The following is a 20,600-nucleotide window of genomic DNA, read 5'->3' as shown; positions in this document are numbered from 1 at the left end:
TTGTGCTAGATGAACGAACGTCTCTCCACTTGCTCATTTCTGAGAGATAATTGTGTGTGAAAGCCGTCCTTCACCTAGCTTGTTGAGAACACAAAGTTTCTTTTCAGTTGCAAACTCCATTCCATACATATATATGGGGAGGTACTAGCTCCAACTCGGTTTTAGTGTGAAAACTGCAGGAACTTCAAACCGGCACTAGGAAAAAGACTGAGAAAGCAGAGAAAAAATACCTCCTGCAACCCGTTCCCTTGGTGCTAGATGAACGAACGTCTCTCTACTTGCACAGTTCTGAGAGATAAGTGTGTTAAATCCGTCCTTCAACTAGCTTGTTGGGAACACAAATTTTCTTTTCAGTTGCAAACTCCATTCCATACATATATATGGGTAGGTACTAGCTCCAACACGGTTTGACAGTGAAAACTGCATTAACTTCAAACCGTCACTAAGAAACAGACTGAGAAAGCAGAGAAATAGTGTCTCCTGCAACCCGAACCCTTGGTGTTAGATGAACGAACGTCTCTCCACTTGCTCAGTTCTGAGAGATAAGTGTGTGTGTGAAAGCCATCCTTCACCTAGCTTGTTGGGAACACAAAGTTAATTTTCAGTTGAAAACTCCATTCCATACATATATATGGGGAGGTACTAGCCCCAACTCGGTTTTACAGTGAAAACTGCAGGAACTTCAAACCGGCACTAGGAAACAGACTGAGAAAGCAGAGAAAAAATGTCTCCTGCAACCCGTTCCCTTGGTGTTAGATGAACGAAAGTCTCTCCACTTGCTCAGTTCTGAGAGATAAGTGTGTGTGAAAGCCGTCCTTCACCTAGCTTGTTGGGAACACAAAGTTTCTTTTCAGTTGCAAACTCCATTCCATACATATATATGGGGAGGTACTAGCCCCAACTCGGTTTTACAGTGAAAACTGCAGGAACTTCAAACCGGCACTAGGAAACAGACTGAGAAAGCAGAGAAAAAATGTCTCCTGCAACCCGTTCCCTTGGTGCTAGATGAACGAACGACTCTCGACTTTCTCAGTTCTGAGAGATAAGTGTGTGTGAAAGCCGTACTTCACCTAGCTTGTTGGGAACACAAAGTTTCTTTTCAGTTGCAAACTCCATTCCATACATATATATGGGGAGTTTCTAGCTCCAACTCGGTTTTACAGTGAAAACTGCAGGAACTTCAAACCGGCACTAGGAAACAGACTGAGAAAGCAGAGAAAAAGTGTCTCCTGCAACCCGTTCCCTTGGTGCTAGATGAACGAACGTCTCTCCATTGGCTCAGTTCTGAGAGATAAGTGTGTGTGAAAGCCGTCCTTCACCTAGCTTTTTGGGAACACAAAGTTTCTTTTCAGTTGCAAACTCCATTCCATACATATATATGGGGAGGTACTAGCTCCAACACGGTTTTACAGTGAAAACTGCAGGAACTTCAAACCGACACTAGGAAACAGACTGAGAAACAGAGAAAAAGTGTCTCCTGCAACCCGTTCCCTTGGTGCTAGATGAACGAACGTCTCTCCACTTGCCCAGTTCTGAGAGATATGTGTGTGTGAAAGCCCTCCTTCACCTAGCTTGTTGGGAACACAAAGTTTCTTTTCAGTTGCAAGCTCCATTCCATACATATATATGGGGAGGTACTAGCTCCAACACGGTTTTACAGTGAAAACTGCAGGAACTTCAAATCGGCACTAGGAAACATACTGAGAAAGCAGAGAAAATGTGTCTCCTGCAACCCGTTCCCTTGGTGCTAGATGAACGAACGTCTCTCCACTTGCTCAGTTCTGAGAGATAAGAGTGTGTGAAAGCCGTCCTTCACCTAGTTTGTTGGGAACACAAATTTTCTTTTCAGTTGCAAACTCAATTCCATACATACATGTGGGGCGGTACTAGCTCTAACACGGTTTTACAGTGAAAACTGCAGGAACTTCAAACCGGCACTAGGAAACAGACTGAGAAAGCAGAGAAAAAGTATCTCCTGTAACCCGTATTCTTGGTGCTAGATGAACGAACGTCTCTCCACTTGCTCAGTTCTGAGAGATAAGTGTGAGTGAAAGCCGTACTTCAACTTGCTTGTTGGGAACACAAAGTTTCTTTTCAGTTGCAAACTCCATTCCATATATATATATGGGTAGGTACTAGCTCCAACACGGTTTGACAGTGAAAATTGCATTAACTTCAAACCGGCACTAGGAAACAGACTGAGGAAGCAGAGAAAAAGTGTCTCCTGCAACCCGTTCCCTTGGTGCTAGATGAACGAACGTCTCTGTACATGCTCATTTCTGAGAGATAAGTGTGTGTGAAAGCCGTCCTTCACCTAGCTTTTTGGGAACACAAATTTTCTTTTCAGTTGCAAACTCCATTCCATACATATATATGGGGAGGTACTAGCTCCAACTCTGTTTTACCGAGAAAACTGCAGGAACTTCCAACTGGCACTAGGAAACAGACTAAGAAAGCAGAGAAAATGTGACTCCTGCAACCCGTTCCATTTGTGCTAGATGAACGAACGTCTCTCCACTTGCTCATTTCTGAGAGATAATTGTGTGTGAAAGCCGTCCTTCACCTAGCTTGTTGAGAACACAAAGTTTCTTTTCAGTTGCAAACTCCATTCCATACATATATATGGGGAGGTACTAGCTCCAACTCGGTTTTAGAGTGAAAACTGCAGGAACTTCAAACCGGCACTAGGAAAAAGACTGAGAAAGCAGAGAAAAAATACCTCCTGCAACCCGTTCCCTTGGTGCTAGATGAACGAACGTCTCTCTACTTGCACAGTTCTGAGAGATAAGTGTGTTAAATCCGTCCTTCAACTAGCTTGTTGGGAACACAAATTTTCTTTTCAGTTGCAAACTCCATTCCATACATATATATGGGTAGGTACTAGCTCCAACACGGTTTGACAGTGAAAACTGCATTAACTTCAAACCGTCACTAAGAAACAGACTGAGAAAGCAGAGAAATAGTGTCTCCTGCAACCCGAACCCTTGGTGTTAGATGAACGAACGTCTCTCCACTTGCTCAGTTCTGAGAGATAAGTGTGTGTGTGAAAGCCATCCTTCACCTAGCTTGTTGGGAACACAAAGTTCCTTTTCAGTTGAAAACTCCATTCCATACATATATATGGGGAGGTACTAGCCCCAACTCGGTTTTACAGTGAAAACTGCAGGAACTTCAAACCGGCACTAGGAAACAGACTGAGAAAGCAGAGAAAAAATGTCTCCTGCAACCCGTTCCCTTGGTGCTAGATGAACGAACGACTCTCGACTTTCTCAGTTCTGAGAGATAAGTGTGTGTGAAAGCCGTCCTTCACCTAGCTTGTTGGGAACACCAAGTTTCTTTTCAGTTGCAAACTCCATTCCATACATATATATGGGGAGTTATTAGCTCCAACTCGGTTTTACAGTGAAAACTGCAGGAACTTCAAACCGGCACTAGGAAACAGACTGAGAAAGCAGAGAAAAAGTGTCTCCTGCAACCCGTTCCCTTGGTGCTAGATGAACGAACGTCTCTCCACTTGCTCAGTTCTGAGAGATAAGTGTGTTAAATCCGTCCTTCAACTAGCTTGTTGGGAACACAAAGTTTCTTTTCAGTTGCAAACTCCATTCCATACATATATATGGGTAGGTACTAGCTCCAACACGGTTTGACAGTGAAAACTGCATTAACTTCAAACCGTCACAAAGAAACACACTGAGGAAGCAGAGAAAAAGTGTCTCCTGCAACCCGTTCCCTTGGTGCTACATGAACGAACGACTCTCGACTTGCTCAGTTCTGAGAGATAAGTGTGTGTGAAAGCCGTCCTTCACCTAGCTTGTTGGGAACACAAAGTTTCTTTTCAGTTGCAAACTCCATTTAATACATATATATGGGGAGGTACTAGCTCCAACTAGGTTTTACAGTAAAAAATGCAGGAACTTCAAATTGGCACTAGGAAACAGACTGAGAAACAGAGAAAAAGTGTCTCCTGCAAACCGTTCCCTTGGTGCTAGATGAACGAACGTCTCTGTACATGCTCATTTCTGAGAGATAAGTGTGTGTGAAAGCCGTCCTTCACCTAGCTTTTTGGGAACACAAATTTTCTTTTCAGTTGCAAACTCCATTCCATACATATATATGGGGAGGTACTAGCTCCAACTCTGTTTTACCGAGAAAACTGCAGGAACTTCCAACTGGCACTAGGAAACAGACTGAGAAAGCAGAGAAAATGTGACTCCTGCAACCCGTTCCATTTGTGCTAGATGAACGAACGTCTCTCCACTTGCTCATTTCTGAGAGATAATTGTGTGTGAAAGCCGTCCTTCACCTAGCTTGTTGAGAACACAAAGTTTCTTTTCAGTTGCAAACTCCATTCCATACATATATATGGGGAGGTACTAGCTCCAACTCGGTTTTAGAGTGAAAACTGCAGGAACTTCAAACCGGCACTAGGAAAAAGACTGAGAAAGCAGAGAAAAAATACCTCCTGCAACCCGTTCCATTGGTGCTAGATGAACGAACGTCTCTCTACTTGCACAGTTCTGAGAGATAAGTGTGTTAAATCCGTCCTTCAACTAGCTTGTTGGGAACACAAATTTTCTTTTCAGTTGCAAACTCCATTCCATACATATATATGGGTAGGTACTAGCTCCAACACGGTTTGACAGTGAAAACTGCATTAACTTCAAACCGTCACTAAGAAACAGACTGAGAAAGCAGAGAAATAGTGTCTCCTGCAACCCGAACCCTTGGTGTTAGATGAACGAACGTCTCTCCACTTGCTCAGTTCTGAGAGATAAGTGTGTGTGTGAAAGCCATCCTTCACCTAGCTTGTTGGGAACACAAAGTTCCTTTTCAGTTGAAAACTCCATTCCATACATATATATGGGGAGGTACTAGCCCCAACTCGGTTTTACAGTGAAAACTGCAGGAACTTCAAACCGGCACTAGGAAACAGACTGAGAAAGCAGAGAAAAAATGTCTCCTGCAACCCGTTCCCTTGGTGCTAGATGAACGAACGACTCTCGACTTTCTCAGTTCTGAGAGATAAGTGTGTGTGAAAGCCGTCCTTCACCTAGCTTGTTGGGAACACCAAGTTTCTTTTCAGTTGCAAACTCCATTCCATACATATATATGGGGAGTTATTAGCTCCAACTCGGTTTTACAGTGAAAACTGCAGGAACTTCAAACCGGCACTAGGAAACAGACTGAGAAAGCAGAGAAAAAGTGTCTCCTGCAACCCGTTCCCTTGGTGCTAGATGAACGAACGTCTCTCCACTTGCTCAGTTCTGAGAGATAAGTGTGTTAAATCCGTCCTTCAACTAGCTTGTTGGGAACACAAAGTTTCTTTTCAGTTGCAAACTCCATTCCATACATATATATGGGTAGGTACTAGCTCCAACACGGTTTGACAGTGAAAACTGCATTAACTTCAAACCGTCACAAAGAAACACACTGAGGAAGCAGAGAAAAAGTGTCTCCTGCAACCCGTTCCCTTGGTGCTACATGAACGAACGACTCTCGACTTGCTCAGTTCTGAGAGATAAGTGTGTGTGAAAGCCGTCCTTCACCTAGCTTGTTGGGAACACAAAGTTTCTTTTCAGTTGCAAACTCCATTCCATACATATATATGGGGAGGTACTAGCTCCAACTAGGTTTTACAGTAAAAAATGCAGGAACTTCAAATTGGCACTAGGAAACAGACTGAGAAACAGAGAAAAAGTGTCTCCTGCAAACCGTTCCCTTGGTGCTAGATGAACGAACGTCTCTGTACATGCTCATTTCTGAGAGATAAGTGTGTGTGAAAGCCGTCCTTCACCTAGCTTTTTGGGAACACAAATTTTCTTTTCAGTTGCAAACTCCATTCCATACATATATATGGGGAGGTACTAGCTCCAACTCTGTTTTACCGAGAAAACTGCAGGAACTTCCAACTGGCACTAGGAAACAGACTGAGAAAGCAGAGAAAATGTGACTCCTGCAACCCGTTCCATTTGTGCTAGATGAACGAACGTCTCTCCACTTGCTCATTTCTGAGAGATAATTGTGTGTGAAAGCCGTCCTTCACCTAGCTTGTTGAGAACACAAAGTTTCTTTTCAGTTGCAAACTCCATTCCATACATATATATGGGGAGGTACTAGCTCCAACTCGGTTTTAGAGTGAAAACTGCAGTAACTTCAAACCGGCACTAGGAAACAGACTGAGAAAGCAGAGAAAATGTGTCTCCTGCAAACCGTTCCCTTCGTGCTAGATGAACGAACGTCTCTCCACTTGCTCAGTTCTGAGAGATAAGAGTGTGTGAAAGCCGTCCTTCACCTAGCTTGTTGGGAACACAAAATTTCTTTTCAGTTGCAAACTCCATTCCATACATATATATGGGGAGGTACTAGCACCAACTCGGTTTTAAAGTGAAAACGGCAGGAACTTCTAAGAGGCACTAGGAAACAGACTGAGAAAGCAGAGAAAAAGTGTCTCCTGCAACCCGTTCCCTTGGTGCTAGCTGAACGAACGTCTCTCCACTTGCACAGTTCTCAGAAATAAGTGTGTGTGAAAGCCGTCCTTCACCTTGCTTGTTGGTAACACAAAGTTTCTTTTCAGTTGCAAACTCCATTCCATACATATATATGGGGAGTTACTAGCTCCAACTCTGTTTTACAGTGAAAACTGCAGGAACTTCAAACCGGCACTAGGAAACAGACTGAGAAAGCAGAGAAAAAAATATCTCCTGCAACCCGTTCCCTTGGTGCTAGATGAACGAACGTCTCTCTACTTGCACATTTCTGAGAGATAAGTGTGTTAAATCCGTCCTTCAACTAGCTTGTTGGGAACACAAAGTTTCTTTTCAGTTGCAAACTCCATTCCATACATATATATGGGGAGTTACTAGCTCCAACTCTGTTTTACAGTGAAAACTGCAGGAACTTCAAACCGGCACTAGGAAAAAGACTGAGAAAGCAGAGAAAAAATATCTCCTGCAACCCGTTCCCTTGGTGCTAGATGAACGAACGTCTCTCTACTTGCACAGTTCTGAGAGATAAGTGTGTTAAATCCGTCCTTCAACTAGCTTGTTGGGAACACAAAGTTTCTTTTCAGTTGCAAACTCCATTCCATACATATATATGGGTAGGTACTAGCTCCAACACGGTTTGACAGTGAAAACTGCATTAACTTCAAACCGTCACTAAGAAACAGACTGAGAAAGCAGAGAAAAAGTGTCTCCTGCAACCCGTTCCCTTGGTGTTAGATGAACGAACGTCTCTCCACTTGCTCAGTTCTCAGAGGTAAGTGTGTGTGTGAAAGCCATCCTTCACCTAGCTTGTTGGGAACACAAAGTTTCTTTTCAGTTGCAAACTCCATTCCATACATATATATGGGGAGGTACTAGCCCCAACTCGGTTTTACAGTGAAAACTGCAGGAACTTCAAACCGGCACTAGGAAACAGACTGAGAAAGCAGAGAAAAAATGTCTCCTGCAACCCGTTCCCTTGGTGCTAGATGAACGAACGACTCTCGACTTTCTCAGTTCTGAGAGATAAGTGTGTGTGAAAGCCGTCCTTCACCTAGCTTGTTGGGAACACAAAGTTTCTTTTCAGTTGCAAACTCCATTCCATACATATATATGGGGAGTTACTAGCTCCAACTCTGTTTTACAGTGAAAACTGCAGGAACTTCAAACCGGCACTAGGAAACAGACTGAGAAAGCAGAGAAAAAGTGTCTCCTGCAACCCGTTCCCTTGGTGCTAGATGAACGAACGTCTCTCCACTTGCTCAGTTCTGAGAGATAAGTGTGTTAAATCCGTCCTTCAACTAGCTTGTTGGGAACACAAAGTTTCTTTTCAGTTGCAAACTCCATTCCATACATATATATGGGTAGGTACTAGCTCCAACACGGTTTGACAGTGAAAACTGCATTAACTTCAAACCGTCACAAAGAAAAACACTGAGGAAGCAGAGAAAAAGTGTCTCCTGCAACCCGTTCCCTTGGTGCTAGATGAACGAACGACTCTCGACTTGCTCAGTTCTGAGAGATAAGTGTGTGTGAAAGCCGTCCTTCACCTAGCTTGTTGGGAACACAAAGTTTCTTTTCAGTTGCAAACTCCATTCCATACATATATATGGGGAGGTACTAGCTCCAACTAGGTTTTACAGTAAAAAATGCAGGAACTTCAAACTGGCACTAGGAAACAGACTGAGAAACAGAGAAAAAGTGTCTCCTGCAAACCGTTCCCTTGGTGCTAGATGAACGAACGTCTCTGTACATGCTCATTTCTGAGAGATAAGTGTGTGTGAAAGCCGTCCTTCACCTAGCTTGTTGGGAAAACAAAGTTTCTTTTCAGTTGCAAACTCCATTCCATACATATATATGGGGAGGTACTAGCCCCAACTCGGTTTTACAGTGAAAACTGCAGGAACTTCAAACCGGCTCTAGGAAACAGACTGAGAAAGCAGAGAAAAAATGTCTCCTTCAACCCGTTCCCTTGGTGCTAGATGAACGAACGACTCTCGACTTTCTCAGTTCTGAGAGATAATTCTGTGTGAAAGCCGTCCTTCACCTAGCTTGTTGGGAACACAAAGTTTGTTTTCAGTTGCAAACTCCATTCCATAAATATATATGGGGAGGTACTAGCCTCAACTCGGTTTTACAGTGAAAACTGCAGGAAATTCAAACCGGCACTAGGAAACAGACTGAGAAAGCAGAGAAAAAATGTCTCCTGCAACCCGTTCCCTTGGTGCTAGATGAACGAACGTCTCTCCACTTGCACAGTTCTGAGAGATAAGTGTGTTAAATCCGTCCTTCAACTAGCTTGTTGGGAACACAATGTTTCTTTTCAGTTGCAAACTCCATTGCATAGATATATATGGGGAGGTACAAGCCCCAACTCGGTTTGACAGTGAAAACTGCATTAACTTCAAACAGTCACTAAGAAACAGACTGAGAAAGCAGAGAAAAAGTGTCTCCTGCAACCCGTTCCCTTGGTGTTAGATGAACGAACGTCTCTCTACTTGCTCAGTTCTGAGAGATAAGTGTGTGTGAAAGCCGTCCTTCACCTAGCTTGTTGGGAACACAAAGTTTCTTTTCAGTTGCAAACTCCATTCCATACATATATATGGGGAGGTACTAGCCCCAACTCGGTTTTACAGTGAAAACTGCAGGAACTTCAAACCGGCACTAGGAAACAGACTGAGAAAGCAGAGAAATAATGTCTCCTGCAACCCGTTCCCTTGGTGCTAGATGAACGAATGACTCTCGACTTTCTCAGTTCTGAGAGATAAGTGTGTGTGAAAGCCGTCCTTCACCTAGCTTGTTGGGAACACAAAGTTTCTTTTCAGTTGCAAACTCCATTGCATACATATATATGGGGAGGTACTAGCCCCAACTCGGTTTTACAGTGAGAACTGCAGGAAATTCAAACCGGCACTAGGAAACAGACTGAGAAAGCAGAGAAAAAATGTCTCCTGCAACCCGTTCCCTTGGTGCTAGATGAACGAACGACTCTCGACTTTCTCAGTTCTGAGAGATAATTCTGTGTGAAAGCCGTCCTTCACCTAGCTTGTTGGGAACACAAAGTTTCTTTTCAGTTGCAAACTCCATTCCATAAATATATATGGGGAGGTACTAGCCTCAACTCGGTTTTACAGTGAAAACTGCAGGAAATTCAAACCGGCACTAGGAAACAGACTGAGAAAGCAGAGAAAAAATGTCTCCTTCAACCCGTTCCCTTGGTGCTAGATGAACGAACGTCTCTCCACTTGCACAGTTCTGAGAGATAAGTGTGATAAATCCGTCCTTCAACTAGCTTGTTGGGAACACAAAGTTTCTTTTCAGTTGCAAACTCCATTGCATAGATATATATGGGGAGGTACTAGCCCCAACTCGGTTTGACAGTGAAAACTGCATTAACTTCAAACAGTCACTAAGAAACAGACTGAGAAAGCAGAGAAAAAGTGCTTCCTGCAACCCGTTCCCTTGGTGCTAGATGAACGAACGTCTCTGTACATGCTCATTTCTGAGAGATAAGTGTGTGTGAAAGCCGTCCTTCACCTAGCTTGTTGGGAACACAAAGTTTCTTTTCAGTTGCAAACTCCATTCCATACATATATATGGGGGGGTACTAGCCCGAACACGGTTTTACAGAGAAAACTGCAGGAACTTCAAATCGGCACTAGGAAACAGACTGAGAAAGCAGAGAAAAAATGTCTCCTGCAACCCGTTCCCTTGGTGCTAGATGAACGAACGACTCTCGACTTTCTCAGTTCTGAGAGATAAGTGTGTGTGAAAGCCGTCCTTCACCTAGCTTGTTGGGAACACAAAGTTTCTTTTCAGTTGCAAACTCCATTCCATACATATATATGGGGAGTTACTAGCTCCAACTCGGTTTTACAGTGAAAACTGCAGGAACTTCAAACCGGCACTAGGAAACAGACTGAGAAAGCAGAGAAAAAGTGTCTCCTGCAACCCGTTCCCTTGGTGCTAGATGAACGAACGTCTCTCCACTTGCTCAGTTCTGAGAGATAAGTGTGTGTGAAAGCCGTCCTTCACCTAGCTTTTTGGGAACACAAAGTTTCTTTTCAGTTGCAAACTTCATTCCATACATATATATGGGGAGGTACTACCCCCAACTCGGTTTTACAGTGAAAACTGCAGGAACTTCAAACCGGCACTAGGAAACAGACTGAGAAAGCAGAGAAAAAATGTCTCCTTCAACCCGTTCCCTTGGTGCTAGATGAACGAACGACTCTCGACTTTCTCAGTTCTGAGAGATAATTCTGTGTGAAAGCCGACCTTTAACTAGCTTGTTGGGAACACAAAGTTTCTTTTCAGTTGCAAACTCCATTCCTTAAATATATATGGGGAGGTACTAGCCTCAACTCGGGTTTACAGTGAAAACTGCAGGAACTTCAAACCGGCACTAGGAAACAGACTGAGAAAGCAGAGAAAAAATGTCTCCTTCAACCCGTTCCCTTGGTGCTAGATGAACGAACGACTCTCGACTTTCTCAGTTCTGAGAGATAATTCTGTGTGAAAGCCGACCTTTAACTAGCTTGTTGGGAACACAAAGTTTCTTTTCAGTTGCAAACTCCATTCCTTAAATATATATGGGGAGGTACTAGCCTCAACTCGGGTTTACAGTGAAAACTGCAGGAAATTCAAACCGGCACTAGGAAACAGACTGAGAAAGCAGAGAAAAAATGTCTCCTGCAACCCGTTCCCTTGGTGCTAGATGAACGAACGTCTCTCCACTTGCACAGTTCTGAGAGATAAGTGTGTTAAATCCGTCCTTCAACTAGCTTGTTGGGAACACAAAGTTTCTTTTCAGTTGCAAACTCCATTGCATAGATATATATGGGGAGGTACTAGCCCCAACTCGGTTTGACAGTGAAAACTGCATTAACTTCAAACAGTCACTAAGAAACAGACTGAGAAAGCAGAGAAAAAGTGTCTCCTGCAACCCGTTCCCTTGGTGCTAGATGAACGAACGTCTCTGTACATGCTCATTTCTGAGAGATAAGTGTGTGTGAAAGCCGTCCTTCACCTAGCTTGTTGGGAACACAAAGTTTCTTTTCAGTTGCAAACTCCATTCCATACATATATATGGGGTGGTACTAGCCCCAAATCGGTTTTACAGTGAAAACTGCAGGAACTTCAAACCGGCACTAGGAAACAGACTGAGAAAGCAGAGAAATAATGTCTCCTGCAACCCGTTCCCTTGGTGCTAGAAGAACGAACGACTCTCGAATTTCTCAGTTCTGAGAGATAAGTGTGTGTGAAAGCCGTCCTTCACCTAGCTTGTTGGGAACACAAAGTTTCTTTTCAGCTGCAAACTCCATTGCATACATATATATGGGGAGGTACTAGCCCCAACTCGGTTTTACAGTGAAAACTGCAGGAACTTCAAACCGGCACTAGGAAACAGACTGAGAAAGCAGAGAAAAAATATCTCCTGCAACCCGTTCCCTTGGTGCTAGATGAATGAACGACTCTCGACTTTTTCAGTTCTGAGAGATAATTCTGTGTGAAAGCCGTCCTTCACATAGCTTGTTGGGAACACAAAGTTTCTTTTCAGTTGCAAACTCCATTCCATACATATATATGGGGAGGTACTAGCCTCAACTCGGTTTTACAGTGAAAACTGCAGGAACTTCAAACCGGCACTAGGAAAAAGACTGAGAAAGCAGAGAAAAAATATCTCCTGCAACCCGTTCTCTTGGTGCTAGATGAACGAACGTCTCTCTACTTGCACAGTTCTGAGAGATAAGTGTGTTAAATCCGTCCTTCAACTAGCTTGTTGGGAACACAAAGTTTCTTTTCAGTTGCAAACTCCATTCCATACATATATATGGGTAGGTACTAGCTCCAACACGGTTTGACAGTGAAAACTGCATTAACTTCAAACCGTCACTAAGAAACAGACTGAGGAAGCAGAGAAAAAGTGTCTCCTGCAACCCGTTCCCTTGGTGCTAGATGAACAAACGTCTCTCCACTTTCTCAGTTCTGAGAGATAAGTGTGTGTGAAAGCCGTCCTTCACCTAGCTTGTTGGGAACACAAAGTTTCTTTTCAGTTGCAAACTCCATTCCATACATATATATGGGGAGTTACTAGCTCCAACTCGGTTTTACAGTGAAAACTGCAGGAACTTCAAACCGGCACTAGGAAACAGACTGAGAAAGCAGAGAAAAAGTGTCTCCTGCAACCCGTTCCCTTGGTGCTAGATGAACGAACGTCTCTCCACTTGCTCAGTTCTGAGAGATAAGTGTGTGTGAAAGCCGTCCTTCACCAAGCTTATTGGGAACACAAAGTTTCTTTTCAGTTGCAAACTTCATTCCATACATATATATGGGGAGGTACTACCCCCAACTCGGTTTTACAGTGAAAACTGCAGGAACTTCAAACCGGCACTAGGAAACAGACTGAGAAAGCAGAGAAAAACTGTATCCTGCAACCCGTTCCCTTGGTGCTAGATGAACGAACGACTCTCGACTTGCTCAGTTCTGAGAGATAAGTGTGTGTGAAAGCCGTCCTTCACCTAGCTTGTTGGGAACACAAAGTTTCTTTTCAGTTGCAAACTCCATTCCATACATATATATGGGGAGGTACTAGCCCCAACTCGGTTTTACAGTGAAAACTGCAGGAACTTCAAACCGGCACTAGGAAACAGACTGAGAAAGCAGAGAAATAATGTCTCCTGCAACCGGTTCCCTTGGTGCTAGATGAACGAATGACTCTCGACTTTCTCAGTTCTGAGAGATAAGTGTGTGTGAAAGCCGCCCTTCACCTAGCTTGTTGGGAACACAAAGTTTCTTTTCAGTTGCAAACTCCATTCCATACATATATATGGGGAGGTACTACCCCCAACTAGGTTTTACAGTGAAAACTGCAGGAAATTCAAACCGGCACTAGGAAACAGACTGAGAAAGCAGAGAAAAAATGTCTCCTGCAACCCGTTCCCTTGGTGCTAGATGAAAGAACGACTCTCGACTTGCACAGTTCTGAGAGATAAGTGTGTGTGAAAGCCGTCCTTCACCTAGCTTGTTGGGAACACAAAGTTTCTTTTCAGTTGCAAACTCCATTCCATCCATATTTATGGGGAGGTACTAGCTCCAACTCGGTTTTACAGTGAAAACTGCAGGAACTTCAAACCGACACTAGGAAACAGACTGAGAAACAGAGAATAAGTGTCTCCTGCAACCCGTTTCCTTGGTGCTAGATGAACGAACGTCTCTCCACTTGCTCAGTTCTGAGAGATATGTGTGTGTGAAAGCCGTCTTTCACCTAGCTTGTTGGGAACAGAAAGTTTCTTTTCAGTTGCAAACTCCATTCCATATATATATATGGGTAGGTACTAGCTCCAACACGGTTTGACAGTGAAAACTGCATTAACTTCAAACCGGCACTAGGAAACAGACTGAGAAAGCAGAGAAAAAGTGTCTCCTGCAACCCGTTCCCTTGGTGCTAGATGAACGAACGTCTCTGTACATGCTCATTTCTGAGAGATAAGTGTGTGTGAAAGCCGTCCTTCACCTAGCTTTTTGGGAACACAAATTTTCTTTTCAGTTGCAAACTCCATTCCATACATATATATGGGGAGGTACTAGCTCCAACTCTGTTTTACCGAGAAAACTGCAGGAACTTTCAACTGGCACTAGGAAACAGACTGAGAAAGCAGAGAAAATGTGTCTCCTGCAACCCGTTCCATTTGTGCTAGATGAACGAACGTCTCTCCACTTGCTCATTTCTGAGAGATAATTGTGTGTGAAAGCCGTCATTCACCTAGCTTGTTGAGAACACAAAGTTTCTTTTCAGTTGCAAACTCCATTCAATACATATATATGGGGAGGTACTAGCTCCAACTCGGTTTTACAGTGAAAACTGCAGGAACTTCAAACCGGCACTAGGAAACAGACTGAGAAAGCAGAGAAAAAGTGTCTCCTGCAACCCGTTCCCTTGGTGCTAGATGAACGAACGACTCTCGACTTGCTCAGTTCTGAGAGATAAGTGTGTGTGAAAGCCGTCCTTCACCTAGCTTGTTGGGAACACAAAGTTTCTTTTCAGTTGCAAACTCCATTCCATACATATATATGGGGAGGTACTAGCCCCAACTCGGTTTTACAGTGAAAACTGCAGGAACTTCAAACCGGCACTAGGAAACAGACTGAGAAAGCAGAGAAATAATGTCTCCTGCAACCGGTTCCCTTGGTGCTAGATGAACGAATGACTCTCGACTTTCTCAGTTCTGAGAGATAAGTGTGTGTGAAAGCCGCCCTTCACCTAGCTTGTTGGGAACACAAAGTTTCTTTTCAGTTGCAAACTCCATTCCATACATATATATGGGGAGGTACTACCCCCAACTAGGTTTTACAGTGAAAACTGCAGGAAATTCAAACCGGCACTAGGAAACAGACTGAGAAAGCAGAGAAAAAATGTCTCCTGCAACCCGTTCCCTTGGTGCTAGATGAAAGAACGACTCTCGACTTGCACAGTTCTGAGAGATAAGTGTGTGTGAAAGCCGTCCTTCACCTAGCTTGTTGGGAACACAAAGTTTCTTTTCAGTTGCAAACTCCATTCCATCCATATTTATGGGGAGGTACTAGCTCCAACTCGGTTTTACAGTGAAAACTGCAGGAACTTCAAACCGACACTAGGAAACAGACTGAGAAACAGAGAAAAAGTGTCTCCTGCAACCCGTTTCCTTGGTGCTAGATGAACGAACGTCTCTCCACTTGCTCAGTTCTGAGAGATATGTGTGTGTGAAAGCCGTCTTTCACCTAGCTTGTTGGGAACAGAAAGTTTCTTTTCAGTTGCAAACTCCATTCCATATATATATATGGGTAGGTACTAGCTCCAACACGGTTTGACAGTGAAAACTGCATTAACTTCAAACCGGCACTAGGAAACAGACTGAGAAAGCAGAGAAAAAGTGTCTCCTGCAACCCGTTCCCTTGGTGCTAGATGAACGAACGTCTCTGTACATGCTCATTTCTGAGAGATAAGTGTGTGTGAAAGCCGTCCTTCACCTAGCTTTTTGGGAACACAAATTTTCTTTTCAGTTGCAAACTCCATTCCATACATATATATGGGGAGGTACTAGCTCCAACTCTGTTTTACCGAGAAAACTGCAGGAACTTTCAACTGGCACTAGGAAACAGACTGAGAAAGCAGAGAAAATGTGTCTCCTGCAACCCGTTCCATTTGTGCTAGATGAACGAACGTCTCTCCACTTGCTCATTTCTGAGAGATAATTGTGTGTGAAAGCCGTCATTCACCTAGCTTGTTGAGAACACAAAGTTTCTTTTCAGTTGCAAACTCCATTCAATACATATATATGGGGAGGTACTAGCTCCAACTCGGTTTTACAGTGAAAACTGCAGGAACTTCAAACCGGCACTAGGAAACAGACTGAGAAAGCAGAGAAAAAGTGTCTCCTGCAACCCGTTCCCTTGGTGCTAGATGAACGAACGTCTCTCCACTTGCTCAGTTCTGAGAGATAAGTGTGTTAAATCCGTCCTTCAAATAGCTTGTTGGGAACATAAAGTTTCTTTTCAGTTGCAAACTCCATTCCATACATATATATGGGTAGGTACTAGCTCCAACACGGTTTGACAGTGAAAACTGCATTAACTTCAAACCGTCACTAAGAAACAGACTGAGGAAGCAGAGAAAAAGTGTCTCCTGCAACCCGTTCCCTTGGTGCTAGATGAACGAACGTCTCTCCACTTGCTCAGTTCTGAGAGATAAGTGTGTGTGAAAGCCGTCCTTCACATAGCTTGTTTGGAACACAAAGTTTCTTTTCAGTTGCAAACTCCATTCCATACATATATAACGGGGGGTACTAGCCCCAACTCGGTTTTACAGAGAAAACTGCAGGAACTTCAAACCGGCACTAGGAAACAGACTGAGAAAGCAGAGAAAAAATGTCTCCTGCAACCCGTTCCCTTGGTGCTAGATGAACGAACGACTCTCGACTTTCTTAGTTCTGAGAGATATGTGTGTGTGAAAGCCGCCCTTCACCTAGCTTGTTGGGAACACAAAGTTTCTTTTCAGTTGCAAACTCCATTCCATACATATATATGGGGAGTTACTAGCTCCAACTCGGTTTTACAGTGAAAACTGCAGGAACTTCAAACCGGCACCAAGAAACAGACTGAGAAAGCAGAGAAAAAGTGTCTCCTGCAACCCGTTCCCTTGGTGCTAGATGAACGAACGTCTCTCCACTTGCTCAGTTCTGAGAGATAAGTGTGTGTGAAAGCCGTCCTTCACCTAGCTTTTTGGGAACACAAAGTTTCTTTTCAGTTGCAAACTCCATTCCATACATATATATGGGGAAGTATTACCCCCAACTCGGTTTTACAGTGAAAACTGCAGGAAATTCAAACCGGCACTAGGAAACAGACTGAGAAAGCAGAGAAAAAATGTCTCCTGCAACCCGTTCCCTTGGTGCTAGATGAACGAACGACTCTCGACTTGCTCAGTTCTGAGAGATAAGAGGGTGTGAAAGCCGTCCTTCACCTAGCTTGTTGGGAACACAAAGTTTCTTTTCAGTTGCAAACTCCATTCCATATATATATATGGGGAGGTACTAGCTCCAACTAGGTTTTACAGTGAAAAATGCAGGAACTTCAAACTGGCACTAGGAAACAGACTGAGAAACAGAGAAAAAGTGTCTCCTGCAACCCGTTCCCTTGGTGCTAGATGAACGAACGTCTCTGTACATGCTCATTTCTGAGAGATAAGTGTGTGTGAAAGCCGCCCTTCACCTAGCTTGTTGGGAACACAAAGTTTCTTTTCAGTTGCAAACTCCATTCCATACATATATATGGGGAGGTACTAGCCCCAACTCGGTTTTACAGTGAAAACTGCAGGAATTTCAAACCGGCACTAGGAAACAGACTGAGAAAGCAGAGAAATAATGTCTCCTGCAACCCGTTCCCTTGGTGCTAGATGAACGAAAGACTCTCGACTTTCTCAGTTCTGAGAGATAAGTGTGTGTGAAAGCCGTCCTTCACCTAGCTTGTTGGGAACACAAAGTTTCTTTTCAGTTGCAAACTCCATTGCATACATATATATGGGGAGGTACTAGCCCCAACTCGGTTTTACAGTGAAAACTGCAGGAACTTCAAACCGGCACTAGGAAACAGACTGAGAAAGCAGAGAAAAAATGTCTCCATCAACCCGTTCCCTTGGTGCTAGATGAACGAACGACTCTCGACTTTCTCAGTTCTGAGAGATAATTCTGTGTGAAAGCCGTCCTTCACCTAGCTTGTTGGGAACACAAAGTTTCTTTTCAGTTGCAAACTCCATTCCATACATATATATGGGGAGGTACTAGCCTCAACTCGGTTTTACAGTGAAAACTGCAAGAACTTCAAACCGGCACTAGGAAACAGACTGAGAAAGCAGAGAAAAAATGTCTCCTGCAACCCGTTCCCTTGGTGCTAGATGAACGAACGTCTCTCAACTTGCACATTTCTGAGAGATAAGTGTGTTAAATCCGTCCTTCAACTAGCTTGTTGGGAACACAAAGTTTCTTTTCAGTTGCAAACTCCATTCCATACATATATATGGGTAGGTACTAGCTCCAACACGGTTTGACAGTGAAAACTGCATTAACTTCAAACAGTCACTAAGAAACAGACTGAGAAAACAGAGAAAAAGTGTCTCCTGCAACCCGTTCCCTTGGTGTTAGATGAACGAAAGTCTCTCCACTTGCTCAGTTCTGAGAGATAAGTGTGTGTGAAAGCCGTCCTTCACCTAGCTTGTTGGGAACACAAAGTTTCTTTTCAGTTGCAAACTCCATTCCATACATATATATGGGGAGGTACTAGCCCCAACTCGGTTTTACAGTGAAAACTGCAGGAACTTAAAACCGGCACTAGGAAACAGACTGAGAAAGCAGAGAAAAAATGTCTCCTGCAACCCGTTCCCTTGGTGCTAGATGAACGAACGACTCTCGACTTTCTCAGTTCTGAGAGATAAGTGTGTGTGAAAGCCGTCCTTCACCTAGCTTTTTGGGAACACAAAGTTTCTTTTCAGTTGCAAACTCCATTCCATACATATATATGGGGAGGTACTACCCCCAACTCGGTTTTACAGTGAAAACTGCAGGAAATTCAAACCGGCACTAGGAAACAGACTGAGAAAGCAGAGAAAAAATGTCTCCTGCAACCCGTTCCCTTGGTGCTAGATGAACGAACGTCTCTCCACTTGCCCAGTTCTGAGAGATATGTGTGTGTGAAAGCCCTCCTTCACCTAGCTTGTTGGGAACACAAAGTTTCTTTTCAGTTGCAAGCTCCATTCCATACATATATATTGGTAGGTACTAGCTCCAACACGGTTTTACAGTGAAAACTGCAGGAACTTCAAATCGGCACTAGGAAACATACTGAGAAAGCAGAGAAAATGTGTCTCCTGCAACCCGTTCCCTTGGTGCTAGATGAACGAACGTCTCTCCACTTGCTCAGTTCTGAGAGATAAGAGTGTGTGAAAGCCGTCCTTCACCTAGTTTGTTGGGAACACAAATTTTCTTTTCAGTTGCTAACACCATTCCATACATACATGTGGGGCGGTACTAGCTCTAACACGGTTTTACAGTGAAAACTGCAGGAACTTCAAACCGGCACTAGGAAACAGACTGAGAAAGCAGAGAAAAAGTGTCTCCTGTAACCCGTATTCTTGGTGCTAGATGAACGAACGTCTCTCCACTTGCTCAGTTCTGAGAGATAAGTGTGAGTGAAAGCCGTACTTCAACTTGCTTGTTGGGAACACAAAGTTTCTTTTCAGTTGCAAACTCCATTCCATATATATATATGGGTAGGTACTAGCTCCAACACGGTTTGACAGTGAAAACTGCATTAACTTCAAACCGGCAATAGGAAACAGACTGAGGAAGCAGAGAAAAAGTGTCTCCTGCAACCCGTTCCCTTGGTGCTAGATGAACAAACGTCTCTGTACATGCTCATTTCTGAGAGATAAGTGTGTGTGAAAGCCGTCCTTCACCTAGCTTTTTGGGAACACAAATTTTCTTTTCAGTTGCAAACTCCATTCCATACATATATATGGGGAGGTACTAGCTCCAACTCTGTTTTACCGAGAAAACTGCAGGAACTTCCAACTGGCACAAGGAAACAGACTGAGAAAGCAGAGGAAATGTGACTCCTGCAACCCGTTCCATTTGTGCTAGATGAACGAACGTCTCTCCACTTGCTCATTTCTGAGAGATAATTGTGTGTGAAAGCCGTCCTTCACCTAGCTTGTTGAGAACACAAAGTTTCTTTTCAGTTGCAAACTCCATTCCATACATATATATGGGGAGGTACTAGCTCCAACTCGGTTTTAGAGTGAAAACTGCAGGAACTTCAAACCGGCACTAGGAAACAGACTGAGAAAGCAGAGAAAATGTGTCTCCTGCAACCCGTTCCCTTGGTGCTAGATGAACGAACGTCTCTCCACTTGCTCAGTTCTGAGAGATAAGAGTGTGTGAAAGCCGTCCTTCACCTAGCTTGTTGGGAACACAAAATTTCTTTTCAGTTGCAAGCTCCATTCCATACATATATATGGAGAAGTACTAGCCCCAACTCGGTTTTACAGTGAAAACTGCAGGAACTTCAAACATGCACTAGGAAACAGACTGAGAAAGCAGAGAAAAAGTGTCTCCTGCAACCCGTTCCCTTGGTGCTAGATGAACGAACGTCTCTCCACTTGCTCAGTTCTGAGAGAAAAGTGTGTGTGAAAGCCGTCCTTCACCTAGCTTGTTGGGAACACAAAGTTTCTTTTCAGTTGCAAACTCCATTCCATACATATATATGGGGAGGTACTAGCTCCAACTCTGTTTTACAGTGAAAACTGCAGGAACTTCAAACCGGCACTAGGAAACAGACTGAGAAAGCAGAGAAAAAGTGTCCGCTGCAACCCGTTCCCTTGGTGCTAGATGAACGAACGTCTCTCCACTTGCTCAGTTCTGAGAGATAAGTTTGTGTGAGAGCCGTCCTTCACCTAGCTTTTTGGGAACACAAAGTTTCTTTTCAGTTGCAAACTCCATTCCATACATATATATGGGGAGGTACTAGCTCCAACTCGGTTTTACAGTGAAAACTGCAGGAACATCAAACCGGCACTAGGAAACAGAC

This window comes from Camelus bactrianus, chromosome 34, assembly GCF_048773025.1.
Source record: "Camelus bactrianus isolate YW-2024 breed Bactrian camel chromosome 34, ASM4877302v1, whole genome shotgun sequence".
Taxonomy (NCBI): domain Eukaryota; kingdom Metazoa; phylum Chordata; class Mammalia; order Artiodactyla; family Camelidae; genus Camelus; species Camelus bactrianus.
Note: the sequence above shows the minus strand (reverse complement) of the source record.